Below are 19,419 nucleotides of genomic sequence, written 5' to 3' on the forward strand. Positions count from 1 at the left end.
CAACAACTCCGGCCCCAACAACAACAACTGCAGCCCCAACAGCAACAACTGTGGCCCCCACAACAACAACTGCTGCCCCAACAACTGCAGCACCAACAACAACAACTGCTGCCCCAACAACTGCTGCAGCCCCAACAACAACTGCTGCGGCCCCAACAACAACAACAACTGCGGCCCCAACAACAACAACTGCGGCTCCACCAACAACAACTCCGGCCCCAACAACATCAACTGCATCCCCAACAACAACAACTGTGGCCCTAACAACTGTGGCACCAACAACAACTGCGGCTCCAACAACAACAAATCCGGCCCCAACAACAACAACTGCGGCCCCAACAACAACTGCGGCTCCAACGACAACTCCGGCCCCAACAACAACAACAACTGCGGCTCCAACAACAACAACTCCGGCCCCAACAACTGCATCCCCAACAACAACAACAACTGTGGCCCCAACAACAACTGCAGCCCCAACAACAACAACTGCGGCCCCAACAACTGTGGCCCCCACAACAACAACTGCGGCTCCAACAACAACAACTCCGGCCCCAACAACTGCATCCCCAACAACAACAACTGCATCCCCAACAACAACAACTGTGGCCCCAACAACAACAACTGCATCCTCAACAACTCCGGCCCCAACAACTGCATTCCCAACAACAACAACTGCATCCCAAACAACAACAACTGCGGCCCCAACAACAACAACTGCGGCCCCAACAACTGCATCCCCAACAACAACAACTGCGGCCCCAACAACAACAACTGCGGCCCCAACAACAACAACTGCGGCTCCAACAACAACAACTCCGGCCCCAACAACAACAACTGCAGCCCCAACAGCAACAACTGTGGCCCCCACAACAACAACTGCTGCCCCAACAACTGCGGCACCAACAACAACAACTGCAGCCCCAACAACAACAACTGCTGCCCCAACAACAACAACTGTGGCCCCAACAACAACAACTGCAGCCCCAACAACAACAACAACTGTGGCCCCCACAACAACAACTGCTGCCCCAACAACTGCAGCACCAACAACAACAACTGCTGCCCCAACAACTGCGGCACCAACAACAACTGCTGCGGCCCCAACAACAACAACAACTGCGGCCCCAACAACAACAACTGCGGCTCCACCAACAACAACTCCGGCTCCAACAACAACAACTCCGGCCCCAACAACAACAACTGCAGCCCCAACAGCAACAACTGTGGCCCCCACAACAGCAACTGCTGCCCCAACAACTGCGGCACCAACAACAACAACTGCAGCCCCAACAACAACAACTCCGGCCCCAACAACAACAACTGCAGCCCCAACAGCAACAACTGTGGCCCCCACAACAACAACTGCTGCCCCAACAACTGCAGCACCAACAACAACAACTGCTGCCCCAACAACTGCGGCACCAACAACAACTGCTGCGGCCCCAACAACAACAACAACTGCGGCCCCAACAACAACAACTGCGGCTCCACCAACAACAACTCCGGCCCCAACAACATCAACTGCATCCCCAACAACAACAACTGTGGCCCTAACAACTGTGGCACCAACAACAACTGCGGCTCCAACAACAACAAATCCGTCCCCAACAACAACAACTGCGGCCCCAACAACAACTGCGGCTCCAACGACAACTCCGGCCCCAACAACAACAACTGCGGCTCCAACAACAACAACTCCGGCCCCAACAACTGCATCCCCAACAACAACAACAACTGTGGCCCCAACAACAACAACTGCAGCCCCAACAACAACAACTGCGGCCCCAACAACTGTGGCCCCCACAACAACAACTGCGGCTCCAACAACAACAACTCCGGCCCCAACAACTGCATCCCCAACAACAACAACTGTGGCCCCAACAACAACAACTGCGGCTCCAACAACTCCGGCCCCAACAACTGCGGCTCCAACAACAACAACTGCGGCTCCACCAACAACAACTCCGGCCCCAACAACAACAACTGCATCGCCAACAACAACAACTGCGTCCCCAACAACAACAACTGCGGCTCCAACAACAACAACTCCAGCCCCAACAACAACAACTGCGGCCCCAGCAACAACAACAACAACTGCATCCCCAACAACAACAACTGCGGCCCCAACAACAACAACTGCGGCCCCCACAACAACAACTGCAACTGCGGCTCCAACAACAACAACTCCGGCCCCAACAACAACAACTGCAGCCCCAACAGCAACAACTGTGGCCCCCACAACAACGACTGCTGCCCCAACAACTGCGGCACCAACAACAAAAACTGCAGCCCCAACAACTGCTGCCCCAACAACAACAACTGTGGCCCCAACAACAACAACTGCTGCCCCAACAACTGCAGCACCAACAACAACAACTGCTGCCCCAACAACTGCGGCACCAACAACAACAACTGCAGCCCCAACAACTGCTGCAGCCCCAACAACAACTGCTGCGGCCCCAACAACAACAACAACTGCGGCCCCAACAACAACAACTGCGGCTCCACCAACAACAACTCCGGCCCCAACAACATCAACTGCATCCCCAACAACAACAACTGTGGCCCTAACAACTGTGGCACCAACAACAACTGCGGCTCCAACAACAACAAATCCGGCCCCAACAACAACAACTGCGGCCCCAACAACAACTGCGGCTCCAACGACAACTCCGGCCCCAACAACAACAACAACTGCGGCTCCAACAACAACAACTCCGGCCCCAACAACTGCATCCCCAACAACAACAACAACTGTGGCCCCAACAACAACTGCAGCCCCAACAACAACAACTGCGGCCCCAACAACTGTGGCCCCCACAACAACAACTGCGGCTCCAACAACAACAACTCCGGCCCCAACAACTGCATCCCCAACAACAACAACTGCATCCCCAACAACAACAACTGTGGCCCCAACAACAACAACTGCATCCTCAACAACTCCGGCCCCAACAACTGCATTCCCAACAACAACAACTGCATCCCAAACAACAACAACTGCGGCCCCAACAACAACAACTGCGGCCCCAACAACTGCATCCCCAACAACAACAACTGCGGCCCCAACAACAACAACTGCGGCCCCAACAACAACAACTGCGGCTCCAACAACAACAACTCCGGCCCCAACAACAACAACTGCAGCCCCAACAGCAACAACTGTGGCCCCCACAACAACAACTGCTGCCCCAACAACTGCGGCACCAACAACAACAACTGCAGCCCCAACAACAACAACTGCTGCCCCAACAACAACAACTGTGGCCCCAACAACAACAACTGCAGCCCCAACAACAACAACAACTGTGGCCCCCACAACAACAACTGCTGCCCCAACAACTGCAGCACCAACAACAACAACTGCTGCCCCAACAACTGCGGCACCAACAACAACTGCTGCGGCCCCAACAACAACAACAACTGCGGCCCCAACAACAACAACTGCGGCTCCACCAACAACAACTTCGGCTCCAACAACAACAACTCCGGCCCCAACAACAACAACTGCAGCCCCAACAGCAACAACTGTGGCCCCCACAACAGCAACTGCTGCCCCAACAACTGCGGCACCAACAACAACAACTGCAGCCCCAACAACAACAACTCCGGCCCCAACAACAACAACTGCAGCCCCAACAGCAACAACTGTGGCCCCCACAACAACAACTGCTGCCCCAACAACTGCAGCACCAACAACAACAACTGCTGCCCCAACAACTGCTGCAGCCCCAACAACAACTGCTGCGGCCCCAACAACAACAACAACTGCGGCCCCAACAACAACAACTGCGGCTCCACCAACAACAACTCCGGCCCCAACAACATCAACTGCATCCCCAACAACAACAACTGTGGCCCTAACAACTGTGGCACCAACAACAACTGCGGCTCCAACAACAACAAATCCGGCCCCAACAACAACAACTGCGGCCCCAACAACAACTGCGGCTCCAACAACAACTCCGGCCCCAACAACAACAACAACTGCGGCTCCAACAACAACAACTCCGGCCCCAACAACTGCATCCCCAACAACAACAACAACTGTGGCCCCAACAACAACTGCAGCCCCAACAACAACAACTGCGGCCCCAACAACTGTGGCCCCCACAACAACAACTGCGGCTCCAACAACAACAACTCCGGCCCCAACAACTGCATCCCCAACAACAACAACTGCATCCCCAACAACAACAACTGTGGCCCCAACAACAACAACTGCATCCTCAACAACTCCGGCCCCAACAACTGCATTCCCAACAACAACAACTGCATCCCCAACAACAACAACTGCGGCCCCAACAACAACAACTGCGGCCCCAACAACTGCATCCCCAACAACAACAACTGCGGCCCCAACAACAACAACTGCGGCCCCAACAACAACAACTGCGGCTCCAACAACAACAACTCCGGCCCCAACAACAACAACTGCAGCCCCAACAGCAACAACTGTGGCCCCCACAACAACAACTGCTGCCCCAACAACTGCGGCACCAACAACAACAACTGCAGCCCCAACAACAACAACTGCGGCCCCAACAACAACAACTGTGGCCCCAACAACAACAACTGCAGCCCCAACAACAACAACAACTGTGGCCCCCACAACAACAACTGCTGCCCCAACAACTGCAGCACCAACAACAACAACTGCTGCCCCAACAACTGCGGCACCAACAACAACTGCTGCGGCCCCAACAACAACAACAACTGCGGCCCCAACAACAACAACTGCGGCTCCACCAACAACAACTCCGGCTCCAACAACAACAACTCCGGCCCCAACAACAACAACTGCAGCCCCAACAGCAACAACTGTGGCCCCCACAACAGCAACTGCTGCCCCAACAACTGCGGCACCAACAACAACAACTGCAGCCCCAACAACAACAACTCCGGCCCCAACAACAACAACTGCAGCCCCAACAGCAACAACTGTGGCCCCCACAACAACAACTGCTGCCCCAACAACTGCAGCACCAACAACAACAACTGCTGCCCCAACAACTGCGGCACCAACAACAACTGCTGCGGCCCCAACAACAACAACAACTGCGGCCCCAACAACAACAACTGCGGCTCCACCAACAACAACTCCGGCCCCAACAACATCAACTGCATCCCCAACAACAACAACTGTGGCCCTAACAACTGTGGCACCAACAACAACTGCGGCTCCAACAACAACAAATCCGTCCCCAACAACAACAACTGCGGCCCCAACAACAACTGCGGCTCCAACGACAACTCCGGCCCCAACAACAACAACTGCGGCTCCAACAACAACAACTCCGGCCCCAACAACTGCATCCCCAACAACAACAACAACTGTGGCCCCAACAACAACAACTGCAGCCCCAACAACAACAACTGCGGCCCCAACAACTGTGGCCCCCACAACAACAACTGCGGCTCCAACAACAACAACTCCGGCCCCAACAACTGCATCCCCAACAACAACAACTGTGGCCCCAACAACAACAACTGCGGCTCCAACAACTCCGGCCCCAACAACTGCGGCTCCAACAACAACAACTGCGGCTCCACCAACAACAACTCCGGCCCCAACAACAACAACTGCATCGCCAACAACAACAACTGCGTCCCCAACAACAACAACTGCGGCTCCAACAACAACAACTCCAGCCCCAACAACAACAACTGCGGCCCCAGCAACAACAACAACAACTGCATCCCCAACAACAACAACTGCGGCCCCAACAACAACAACTGCGGCCCCCACAACAACAACTGCAACTGCGGCTCCAACAACAACAACTCCGGCCCCAACAACAACAACTGCAGCCCCAACAGCAACAACTGTGGCCCCCACAACAACGACTGCTGCCCCAACAACTGCGGCACCAACAACAAAAACTGCAGCCCCAACAACTGCTGCCCCAACAACAACAACTGTGGCCCCAACAACAACAACTGCAGCCCCAACAACAACAACAACTGTGGCCCCCACAACAACAACTGCTGCCCCAACAACTGCAGCACCAACAACAACAACTGCGGCACCAACAACAACAACTGCAGCCCCAACAACTGCTGCAGCCCCAACAACAACTGCTGCGGCCCCAACAACAACTCCGGCCCCAACAACATCAACTGCATCCCCAACAACAACAACTGTGGCCCTAACAACTGTGGCACCAACAACAACTGCGGCTCCAACAACAACAATTCCGGCCCCAACAACAACAACTGCGGCCCCAACAACAACTGCGGCTCCAACGACAACTCCGGCCCCAACAACAACTGCGGCTCCAACAACAACAACTCCGGCCCCAACAACTGCATCCCCAACAACAACAACTGTGGCCCCAACAACAACAACTGCAGCCCCAACAACAACAACTGCGGCCCCAACAACAACAACTGTGGCCCCCACAACAACAACTGCAGCTCCAACAACAACAACTCCGGCCCCAACAACTGCATCCCCAACAATAACAACTGCATCCCCAACAACAACAACTGAGGCCCCAACAACAACAACTGCGGCTCCAACAACTCCGGCCCCAACAACTGCGGCTCCAACAACAACAACTCCTGCCCCAACAACAACAACTGCATCCCCAACAACAACAACTGCGTCCCCAACAACTGTGGCCCCAACAACAACAACAACTGTGGCCCCAACAACAACAACTGCGGCTCCAACAACTCCGGCCCCAACAACTGCGGCTCCAACAACAACAACTGTGGCTCCAACAACAACTCCAGCCCCAACAACAACAACTGCATCCCCAACAACAACAACTGCGTCCCCAACAACAACAACTGCGGCTCCAACTACAACAACTCTGGCCCCAACAACAACAACTGCGGCCCCAACAACAACAACAACTGCGGCTCCAACAACAACAACTGCAGCTCCACCAACAACAACTCCGGCCCCAACAACAACAACTGCATCCCCAACAACAACAACTGCGGCCCCAACAACTGCGGCCCCAACAACAACAACTGCAGCTCCAACAACAACAACTCCGGCCCCAACAACAACAACTGCATCCCCAACAACAACAACTGCGGCCCCAACAACAACAACTGCGGCTCCAACAACAACAACTCCGGCCCCAACAACATCAACTGCATCCCCAACAACAGCAACTGTGGCCCCAACAGCAACAACTGTGGCCCCCACAACAACAACTGCTTTCCCAACAACTGCGGCACCAACAACAACAACTGCAGCCCCAACAACAACAACTGCGGCCCCAACAACAACTGCGGCTCCAACGACAACTCCGGCCCCAACAACAACAACTGTGGCCCCCACAACAACAACTGTGGCCCCAACAACTGCAGCCCCAACAACAACAACTGCGGCCCCAACAACAACAACTGTGGCCCCCACAACAACAACTCCGGCCCCAACAACAACAACTGCGGCCACAACAACAACTGCGGCTCCAACAACAACAACTGCGGCTCCAACAACAACTCCGGCCCCAACAACAACAACTGTGGCCCCCACAACAACAACTGCGGCTCCAACAACAACAACTCCGGCCCCAACAACAACAACTGTGGCCCCAACAACAACAACTGTGGCCCCCACAACAACTGCAGCCCCAACAACTGCGGCCCCAACAACTGCAGCACCAACAACAACAACTGCGGCCCCAACAACAACAACTGCGTCTCCAACAACAACTCCGGCCCCAACAACAACTGCATCCCCAACAACAACAACTGTGGCCCCCACAACAACAACTGCGGCTCCAACAACAACAACTCCGGCCCCAACAACTGCATCCCCAACCACAACAACTGTGGCCCCAACAACAACAACTTCGGCTCCAACAACTCCGGCCCCAACAACTGCGGCTCCAACAACAACAACTCCTGCCCCAACAACAACAACTGCATCCCCAACAACAACAACTGCGTCCCCAACAACAACAACTGCGGCTCCAACAACAACAACTCCGGCCCAAACAACAACAACTACGGCCCAAACAACAACAACAACTGCGGCTCCAACAACAACAACTGCGGCTCCACCAACAACAACTCCGGCCCCAACAACTGCATCCCCAACAACAACAATTTCGTCCCCAACAACAACAACTGCGGCCCCAACAAAAACAACTGTGGCCCCCACAACAACTGCAGCCCCAACAACTGCGGCCCCAACAACTGCAGCACCAACAACAACTACTGCAGCCCCAACAACAACAACTGCGTCTCCAACAACAACAACAACTCCGGCCCCAACAACAACTGCATCCCCAACAACAACAACTGCGGCTCCAACAACAACAACTGCGGCCCCAACAACAACTGCGGCTCCAACAACAACAACAACTGCGGCTCCACCAACAACAACTCCGGCCCCAACAACAACAACTGCATCCCCAACAACAACAACTGCGGCCCCAACAACAACAACTGCGGCCCCAACAACAACAACTGCGGCTCCAACAACAACAACTCCGGCCCCAACAACAACAACTGCATCCCCAACAACAACAACTGTGGCCCCCACAACAACAACTGCGGCTCCAACAACAACAACTCCGGCCCCAACAACTGCATCCCCAACCACAACAACTGTGGCCCCAACAACAACAACTTCGGCTCCAACAACTCCGGCCCCAACAACTGGGGCTCCAACAACAACAACTGCGGCCCCAACAACAACAACAACTGCGGCTCCAACAACAACAACTGCGGCTCCACCAACAACAACTCCGGCCCCAACAACAACAACTGCATCCCCAACAACAACAACTGCGGCCCCAACAACAACAACTGCGGCCCCAACAACAACAACTGCGGCCCCAACAACAACAACTCCGGCCCCAACAACATCAACTGCATCCCCAACAACAGCAACTGTGGCCCCAACAGCAACAACTGTGGCCCCCACAACAACAACTGCTTTCCCAACAACTGCGGCACCAACAACAACAACTGCAGCCCCCACAACAACAACTCCGGCCCCAACAACAACAACTGCGGCCACAACAACAACTGCGGCTCCAACAACAACAACTGCGGCTCCAACAACAACTCCGGCCCCAACAACAACAACTGTGGCCCCCACAACAACAACTGTGGCTCCAACAACAACAACTCCGGCCCCAACAACAACAACTGTGGCCCCAACAACAACAACTGTGGCCCCCACAACAACTGCAGCCCCAACAACTGCGGCCCCAACAACTGCAGCACCAACAACAACAACTGCGGCCCCAACAACAACAACTGCGTCTCCAACAACAACTCCGGCCCCAACAACAACTGCATCCCCAACAACAACAACTGTGGCCCCCACAACAACAACTGCGGCTCCAACAACAACAACTCCGGCCCCAACAACTGCATCCCCAACCACAACAACTGTGGCCCCAACAACAACAACTTCGGCTCCAACAACTCCGGCCCCAACAACTGCGGCTCCAACAACAACAACTCCTGCCCCAACAACAACAACTGCATCCCCAACAACTGCGTCCCCAACAACAACAACTGCGGCTCCAACAACAACAACTCCGGCCCAAACAACAACAACTACGGCCCAAACAACAACAACAACTGCGGCTCCAACAACAACAACTGCGGCTCCACCAACAACAACTCCGGCCCCAACAACTGCATCCCCAACAACAACAATTTCGTCCCCAACAACAACAACTGCGGCCCCAACAAAAACAACTGTGGCCCCCACAACAACTGCAGCCCCAACAACTGCGGCCCCAACAACTGCAGCACCAACAACAACTACTGCAGCCCCAACAACAACAACTGCGTCTCCAACAACAACAACAACTCCGGCCCCAACAACAACTGCATCCCCAACAACAACAACTGCGGCTCCAACAACAACAACTGCGGCCCCAACAACAACTGCGGCTCCAACAACAACAACTGCGGCTCCACCAACAACAACTCCGGCCCCAACAACAACAACTGCATCCCCAACAACAACAACTGCGGCCCCAACAACAACAACTGCGGCCCCAACAACAACAACTGCGGCTCCAACAACAACAACTCCGGCCCCAACAACAACAACTGCATCCCCAACAACAACAACTGTGGCCCCCACAACAACAACTGCGGCTCCAACAACAACAACTCCGGCCCCAACAACTGCATCCCCAACCACAACAACTGTGGCCCCAACAACAACAACTTCGGCTCCAACAACTCCGGCCCCAACAACTGGGGCTCCAACAACAACAACTGCGGCCCCAACAACAACAACAACTGCGGCTCCAACAACAACAACTGCGGCTCCACCAACAACAACTCCGGCCCCAACAACAACAACTGCATCCCCAACAACAACAACTGCGGCCCCAACAACAACAACTGCGGCCCCAACAACAACAACTGCGGCCCCAACAACAACAACTCCGGCCCCAACAACATCAACTGCATCCCCAACAACAGCAACTGTGGCCCCAACAGCAACAACTGTGGCCCCCACAACAACAACTGCTTTCCCAACAACTGCGGCACCAACAACAACAACTGCAGCCCCAACAACAACAACTGCGGCCCCAACAACAACTGCGGCTCCAACGACAACTCCGGCCCCAACAACAACAACTGTGGCCCCCACAACAACAACTGTGGCCCCAACAACTGCAGCCCCAACAACAACAACTGCGGCCCCAACAACAACAACTGTGGCCCCCACAACAACAACTCCGGCCCCAACAACAACAACTGCGGCCACAACAACAACTGCGGCTCCAACAACAACAACTGCGGCTCCAACAACAACTCCGGCCCCAACAACAACAACTGTGGCCCCCACAACAACAACTGTGGCTCCAACAACAACAACTCCGGCCCCAACAACAACAACTGTGGCCCCAACAACAACAACTGTGGCCCCCACAACAACTGCAGCCCCAACAACTGCGGCCCCAACAACTGCAGCACCAACAACAACAACTGCGGCCCCAACAACAACAACTGCGTCTCCAACAACAACTCCGGCCCCAACAACAACTGCATCCCCAACAACAACAACTGTGGCCCCCACAACAACAACTGCGGCTCCAACAACAACAACTCCGGCCCCAACAACTGCATCCCCAACCACAACAACTGTGGCCCCAACAACAACAACTTCGGCTCCAACAACTCCGGCCCCAACAACTGCGGCTCCAACAACAACAACTCCTGCCCCAACAACAACAACTGCATCCCCAACAACAACAACTGCGTCCCCAACAACAACAACTGCGGCTCCAACAACAACAACTCCGGCCCAAACAACAACAACTACGGCCCAAACAACAACAACAACTGCGGCTCCAACAACAACAACTGCGGCTCCACCAACAACAACTCCGGCCCCAACAACTGCATCCCCAACAACAACAATTTCGTCCCCAACAACAACAACTGCGGCCCCAACAAAAACAACTGTGGCCCCCACAACAACTGCAGCCCCAACAACTGCGGCCCCAACAACTGCAGCACCAACAACAACTACTGCAGCCCCAACAACAACAACTGCGTCTCAAACAACAACAACAACTCCGGCCCCAACAACAACTGCATCCCCAACAACAACAACTGCGGCTCCAACAACAACAACTGCGGCCCCAACAACAACTGCGGCTCCAACAACAACAACTGCGGCTCCACCAACAACAACTCCGGCCCCAACAACAACAACTGCATCCCCAACAACAACAACTGCGGCCCCAACAACAACAACTGCGGCCCCAACAACAACAACTGCGGCTCCAACAACAACAACTCCGGCCCCAACAACAACAACTGCATCCCCAACAACAACAACTGTGGCCCCCACAACAACAACTGCGGCTCCAACAACAACAACTCCGGCCCCAACAACTGCATCCCCAACCACAACAACTGTGGCCCCAACAACAACAACTTCGGCTCCAACAACTCCGGCCCCAACAACTGGGGCTCCAACAACAACAACTGCGGCCCCAACAACAACAACAACTGCGGCTCCAACAACAACAACTGCGGCTCCACCAACAACAACTCCGGCCCCAACAACAACAACTGCATCCCCAACAACAACAACTGCGGCCCCAACAACAACAACTGCGGCCCCAACAACAACAACTGCGGCCCCAACAACAACAACTGCGTCTCCAACAACAACTCCGGCCCCAACAACAACTGCATCCCCAACAACAACAACTGTGGCCCCCACAACAACAACTGCGGCTCCAACAACAACAACTCCGGCCCCAACAACTGCATCCCCAACCACAACAACTGTGGCCCCAACAACAACAACTTCGGCTCCAACAACTCCGGCCCCAACAACTGCGGCTCCAACAACAACAACTCCTGCCCCAACAACAACAACTGCATCCCCAACAACAACAACTGCGTCCCCAACAACAACAACTCCGGCCCAAACAACAACAACTGCGGCCCAAACAACAACAACAACTGCGGCTCCAACAACAACAACTGCGGCTCCACCAACAACAACTCCGGCCCCAACAACTGCATCCCCAACAACAACAATTTCGTCCCCAACAACAACAACTGCGGCCCCAACAAAAACAACTGTGGCCCCCACAACAACTGCAGCCCCAACAACTGCGGCCCCAACAACTGCAGCACCAACAACAACTACTGCGGCCCCAACAACAACAACTGCGTCTCCAACAACAACAACAACTCCGGCCCCAACAACAACTGCATCCCCAACAACAACAACTGGGGCTCCAACAACAACAACTGCGGCCCCAACAACAACAACAACTGCGGCTCCAACAACAACAACTGCGGCTCCACCAACAACAACTCCGGCCCCAACAACAACAACTGCATCCCCAACAACAACAACTGCGGCCCCAACAACAACAACTGCGGCCCCAACAACAACAACTGCGGCCCCAACAACAACAACTGCGTCTCCAACAACAACTCCGGCCCCAACAACAACTGCATCCCCAACAACAACAACTGTGGCCCCCACAACAACAACTGCGGCTCCAACAACAACAACTCCGGCCCCAACAACTGCATCCCCAACCACAACAACTGTGGCCCCAACAACAACAACTTCGGCTCCAACAACTCCGGCCCCAACAACTGCGGCTCCAACAACAACAACTCCTGCCCCAACAACAACAACTGCATCCCCAACAACAACAACTGCGTCCCCAACAACAACAACTGCGGCTCCAACAACAACAACTACGGCCCAAACAACAACAACTACGGCCCAAACAACAACAACAACTGCGGCTCCAACAACAACAACTGCGGCTCCACCAACAACAACTCCGGCCCCAACAACTGCATCCCCAACAACAACAATTTCGTCCCCAACAACAACAACTGCGGCCCCAACAAAAACAACTGTGGCCCCCACAACAACTGCAGCCCCAACAACTGCGGCCCCAACAACTGCAGCACCAACAACAACTACTGCGGCCCCAACAACAACAACTGCGTCTCCAACAACAACAACAACTCCGGCCCCAACAACAACTGCATCCCCAACAACAACAACTGGGGCTCCAACAACAACAACTGTGGCCCCAACAACAACAACAACTGCGGCCCCAACAACAACAACTGCGGCCCCAACAACAACAACTGCGGCTCCAACAACAACAACTCCGGCCCCAACAACAACAACAGCAACTGTGGCCCCAACAACTGCAGCCCCAACAGCAACAACTGTGGCCCCCACAACAACAACTGCTGCCCCAACAACTGCGGCACCAACAACAACAACTGCAGCCCCAACAACAACAACTGCGGCCCCAACAACAACTGCGGCTCCAACGACAACTCCGGCCCCAACAACAACAACTGTGGCCCCCACAACAACAACTGCGGCTCCAACAACAACAACTCCGGCCCCAACAACTGCATCCCCAACAACAACAACTGTGGCCCCAACAATAACAACTGCAGCCCCAACAACAACAACTGCGGCCCCAACAACAACAACTGTAGCCCCCACAACAACAACTCCGGCCCCAACAACAACAACTCCGGCCCCAACAACAACAACTGTAGCCCAAACAACAACAACTGTGGCCCCCACAACAACTGCAGCCCCAACAACTGCGGCCCCAACAACTGCAGCACCAACAACAACAACTGCGGCCCCAACAACAACAACTGCGTCTCCAACAACAACTCCGGCCCCAACAACAACTGCATCCCCAACAACAGCAACTGTGGCCCCAACAACTGCAGCCCCAACAGCAACAACTGTGGCCCCCACAACAACAACTGCTGCCCCAACAACTGCGGCACCAACAACAACAACTGCAGCCCCAACAACAACAACTGCGTCTCCAACAACAACTCCGGCCCCAACAACAACTGCATCCCCAACAACAGCAACTGTGGCCCCAACAACTGCAGCCCCAACAGCAACAACTGTGGCCCCCACAACAACAACTGCTGCCCCAACAACTGCGGCACCAACAACAACAACTGCAGCCCCAACAACAACAACTGCGGCCCCAACAACAACTGCGGCTCCAACGACAACTCCGGCCCCAACAACAACAACTGTGGCCCCCACAACAACAACTGCGGCTCCAACAACAACAACTCCGGCCCCAACAACTGCATCCCCAACAACAACAACTGTGGCCCCAACAACAACAACTGCAGCCCCAACAACAACAACTGCAGCCCCAACAACAACAACTGTGGCCCCCACAACAACAACTCCGGCCCCAACAACAACTGCAGCCCCAACAACTGCGGCCCCAACAACAACAACTGAGTCTCCAACAACAACTCCGGCCCCAACAACAACTGCATCCCCAACAACAACAACTGTGGCCCTCACAACAACAACTGCATCCCCAACAACAACAACTGCATCCCCAACAACAACAACTGTGGCCCCAACAACAACAACTGCGGCTCCAACAACTCCGGCCCCAACAACTGCGGCTCCAACAACAACAACTCCTGCCCCAACAACAACAACTGCATCCCCAACAACAACAACTGCGTCCCCAACAACAACAACTGCGGCTCCAACAATAACAACTCCGGCTCCAACAACAACAACTGCGGCCCAAACAACAACAACAACTGCGGCCCAAACAACAACAACAACTGCGGCTCCAACAACAACAACTGCGGCTCCACCAACAACAACTCCGACCCCAACAACTACATCCCCAACAACAACAACTGCGGCCCCAACAACAACAACTGCGGCCCCAACAACAACAACTGTGGCCCCCACAACAACTGCAGCCCCAACAACTGCGGCCCCAACAACTGCAGCACCAACAACAACAACAACAACTGTGGCCCCAACAACAACAACTGCAGCCCCAACAACTGCTGCCCCAACAACTGCGGCACCAACAACAACAACTGCAGCACCAAAAACAACAACTGCGGCCCCAACAACAACAACTGAGTCTCCAACAACAACTCCGGCCCCAACAACAACTACATCCCTAACAACAACAACTGTGGCCCCCACAACAACAACTGCATCCCCAACAACAACAACTGCATCCCCAACAACAACAACTGTGGCCCCAACAACAACAACTGCGGCTCCAACAACTCCGGCCCCAACAACTGCGGCTCCAACAACAACAACTCCTGCCCCAACAACAACAACTGCATCCCCAACAACAACAACTGCGTCCCCAACAACAACAACTGCGGCTCCAACAATAACAACTGCGGCTCCAACAACAACAACTCCGGCCCCAACAACTGCATCCCCAACCACAACAACTGTGGCCCCAACAACAACAACTTCGGCTCCAACAACTCCGGCCCCAACAACTGCGGCTCCAACAACAACAACTCCTGCCCCAACAACAACAACTGCATCCCCAACAACAACAACTGCGTCCCCAACAACAACAACTCCGGCCCAAACAACAACAACTGCGGCCCAAACAACAACAACAACTGCGGCTCCAACAACAACAACTGCGGCTCCACCAACAACAACTCCGGCCCCAACAACTGCATCCCCAACAACAACAATTTCGTCCCCAACAACAACAACTGCGGCCCCAACAAAAACAACTGTGGCCCCCACAACAACTGCAGCCCCAACAACTGCGGCCCCAACAACTGCAGCACCAACAACAACTACTGCGGCCCCAACAACAACAACTGCGTCTCCAACAACAACAACAACTCCGGCCCCAACAACAACTGCATCCCCAACAACAACAACTGGGGCTCCAACAACAACAACTGCGGCCCCAACAACAACAACAACTGCGGCTCCAACAACAACAACTGCGGCTCCACCAACAACAACTCCGGCCCCAACAACAACAACTGCATCCCCAACAACAACAACTGCGGCCCCAACAACAACAACTGCGGCCCCAACAACAACAACTGCGGCCCCAACAACAACAACTGCGTCTCCAACAACAACTCCGGCCCCAACAACAACTGCATCCCCAACAACAACAACTGTGGCCCCCACAACAACAACTGCGGCTCCAACAACAACAACTCCGGCCCCAACAACTGCATCCCCAACCACAACAACTGTGGCCCCAACAACAACAACTTCGGCTCCAACAACTCCGGCCCCAACAACTGCGGCTCCAACAACAACAACTCCTGCCCCAACAACAACAACTGCATCCCCAACAACAACAACTGCGTCCCCAACAACAACAACTGCGGCTCCAACAACAACAACTCCGGCCCAAACAACAACAACTACGGCCCAAACAACAACAACAACTGCGGCTCCAACAACAACAACTGCGGCTCCACCAACAACAACTCCGGCCCCAACAACTTCATCCCCAACAACAACAATTTCGTCCCCAACAACAACAACTGCGGCCCCAACAAAAACAACTGTGGCCCCCACAACAACTGCAGCCCCAACAACTGCGGCCCCAACAACTGCAGCACCAACAACAACAACTGCGGCCCCAACAACAACAACTGCGGCTCCAACAACAACAACTCCGGCCCCAACAACAACAACAGCAACTGTGGCCCCAACAACTGCAGCCCCAACAGCAACAACTGTGGCCCCCACAACAACAACTGCTGCCCCAACAACTGCGGCACCAACAACAACAACTGCAGCCCCAACAACAACAACTGCGGCCCCAACAACAACTGCGGCTCCAACGACAACTCCGGCCCCAACAACAACAACTGTGGCCCCCACAACAACAACTGCGGCTCCAACAACAACAACTCCGGCCCCAACAACTGCATCCCCAACAACAACAACTGTGGCCCCAACAATAACAACTGCAGCCCCAACAACAACAACTGCGGCCCCAACAACAACAACTGTAGCCCCCACAACAACAACTCCGGCCCCAACAACAACAACTCCGGCCCCAACAACAACAACTGTGGCCCAAACAACAACAACTGTGGCCCCCACAACAACTGCAGCCCCAACAACTGCGGCCCCAACAACTGCAGCACCAACAACAACAACTGCGGCCCCAACAACAACAACTGCGTCTCCAACAACAACTCCGGCCCCAACAACAACTGCATCCCCAACAACAGCAACTGTGGCCCCAACAACTGCAGCCCCAACAGCAACAACTGTGGCCCCCACAACAACAACTGCTGCCCCAACAACTGCGGCACCAACAACAACAACTGCAGCCCCAACAACAACAACTGCGTCTCCAACAACAACTCCGGCCCCAACAACAACTGCATCCCCAACAACAGCAACTGTGGCCCCAACAACTGCAGCCCCAACAGCAACAACTGTGGCCCCCACAACAACAACTGCTGCCCCAACAACTGCGGCACCAACAACAACAACTGCAGCCCCAACAACAACAACTGCGTCTCCAACAACAACTCCGGCCCCAACAACAACTGCATCCCCAACAACAGCAACTGTGGCCCCAACAACTGCAGCCCCAACAGCAACAACTGTGGCCCCCACAACAACAACTGCTGCCCCAACAACTGCGGCACCAACAACAACAACTGCAGCCCCAACAACAACAACTGCGGCCCCAACAACAACTGCGGCTCCAACGACAACTCCGGCCCCAACAACAACAACTGTGGCCCCCACAACAACAACTGCGGCTCCAACAACAACAACTCCGGCCCCAACAACTGCATCCCCAACAACAACAACTGTGGCCCCAACAACAACAACTGCAGCCCCAACAACAACAACTGCAGCCCCAACAACAACAACTGTGGCCCCCACAACAACAACTCCGGCCCCAACAACAACTGCAGCCCCAACAACTGCGGCCCCAACAACAACAACTGAGTCTCCAACAACAACTCCGGCCCCAACAACAACTGCATCCCCAACAACAACAACTGTGGCCCTCACAACAACAACTGCATCCCCAACAACAACAACTGCATCCCCAACAACAACAACTGTGGCCCCAACAACAACAACTGCGGCTCCAACAACTCCGGCCCCAACAACTGCGGCTCCAACAACAACAACTCCTGCCCCAACAACAACAACTGCATCCCCAACAACAACAACTGCGTCCCCAACAACAACAACTGCGGCTCCAACAATAACAACTCCGGCTCCAACAACAACAACTGCGGCCCAAACAACAACAACAACTGCGGCCCAAACAACAACAACAACTGCGGCTCCAACAACAACAACTGCGGCTCCACCAACAACAACTCCGACCCCAACAACTACATCCCCAACAACAACAACTGCGGCCCCAACAACAACAACTGCGGCCCCAACAACAACAACTGTGGCCCCCACAACAACTGCAGCCCCAACAACTGCGGCCCCAACAACTGCAGCACCAACAACAACAACAACAACTGTGGCCCCAACAACAACAACTGCAGCCCCAACAACTGCTGCCCCAACAACTGCGGCACCAACAACAACAACTGCAGCACCAAAAACAACAACTGCGGCCCCAACAACAACAACTGAGTCTCCAACAACAACTCCGGCCCCAACAACAACTACATCCCTAACAACAACAACTGTGGCCCCCACAACAACAACTGCATCCCCAACAACAACAACTGCATCCCCAACAACAACAACTGTGGCCCCAACAACAACAACTGCGGCTCCAACAACTCCGGCCCCAACAACTGCGGCTCCAACAACAACAACTCCTGCCCCAACAACAACAACTGCATCCCCAACAACAACAACTGCGTCCCCAACAACAACAACTGCGGCTCCAACAATAACAACTGCGGCTCCAACAACAACAACTGCGTCCCCAACAACAACAACTGCGGCTCCAACAACAACAACTGCGGCCCAAACAACAACAACAACTGCGGCTCCAACAACAACAACTGCGGCTCCACCAACAACAACTCCGGCCCCAACAACTACATCCCCAACAACAACAACTGCGGCCCCAACAACAACAACTGCGGCCCCAACAACAACAACTGTGGCCCCCACAACAACTGCAGCCCCAACAACTGCGGCCCCAACAA

Source organism: Taurulus bubalis, assembly GCF_910589615.1.
Source record: "Taurulus bubalis genome assembly, chromosome: 14".
In the NCBI taxonomy this organism is placed as follows: Eukaryota; Metazoa; Chordata; class Actinopteri; order Perciformes; family Cottidae; genus Taurulus; species Taurulus bubalis.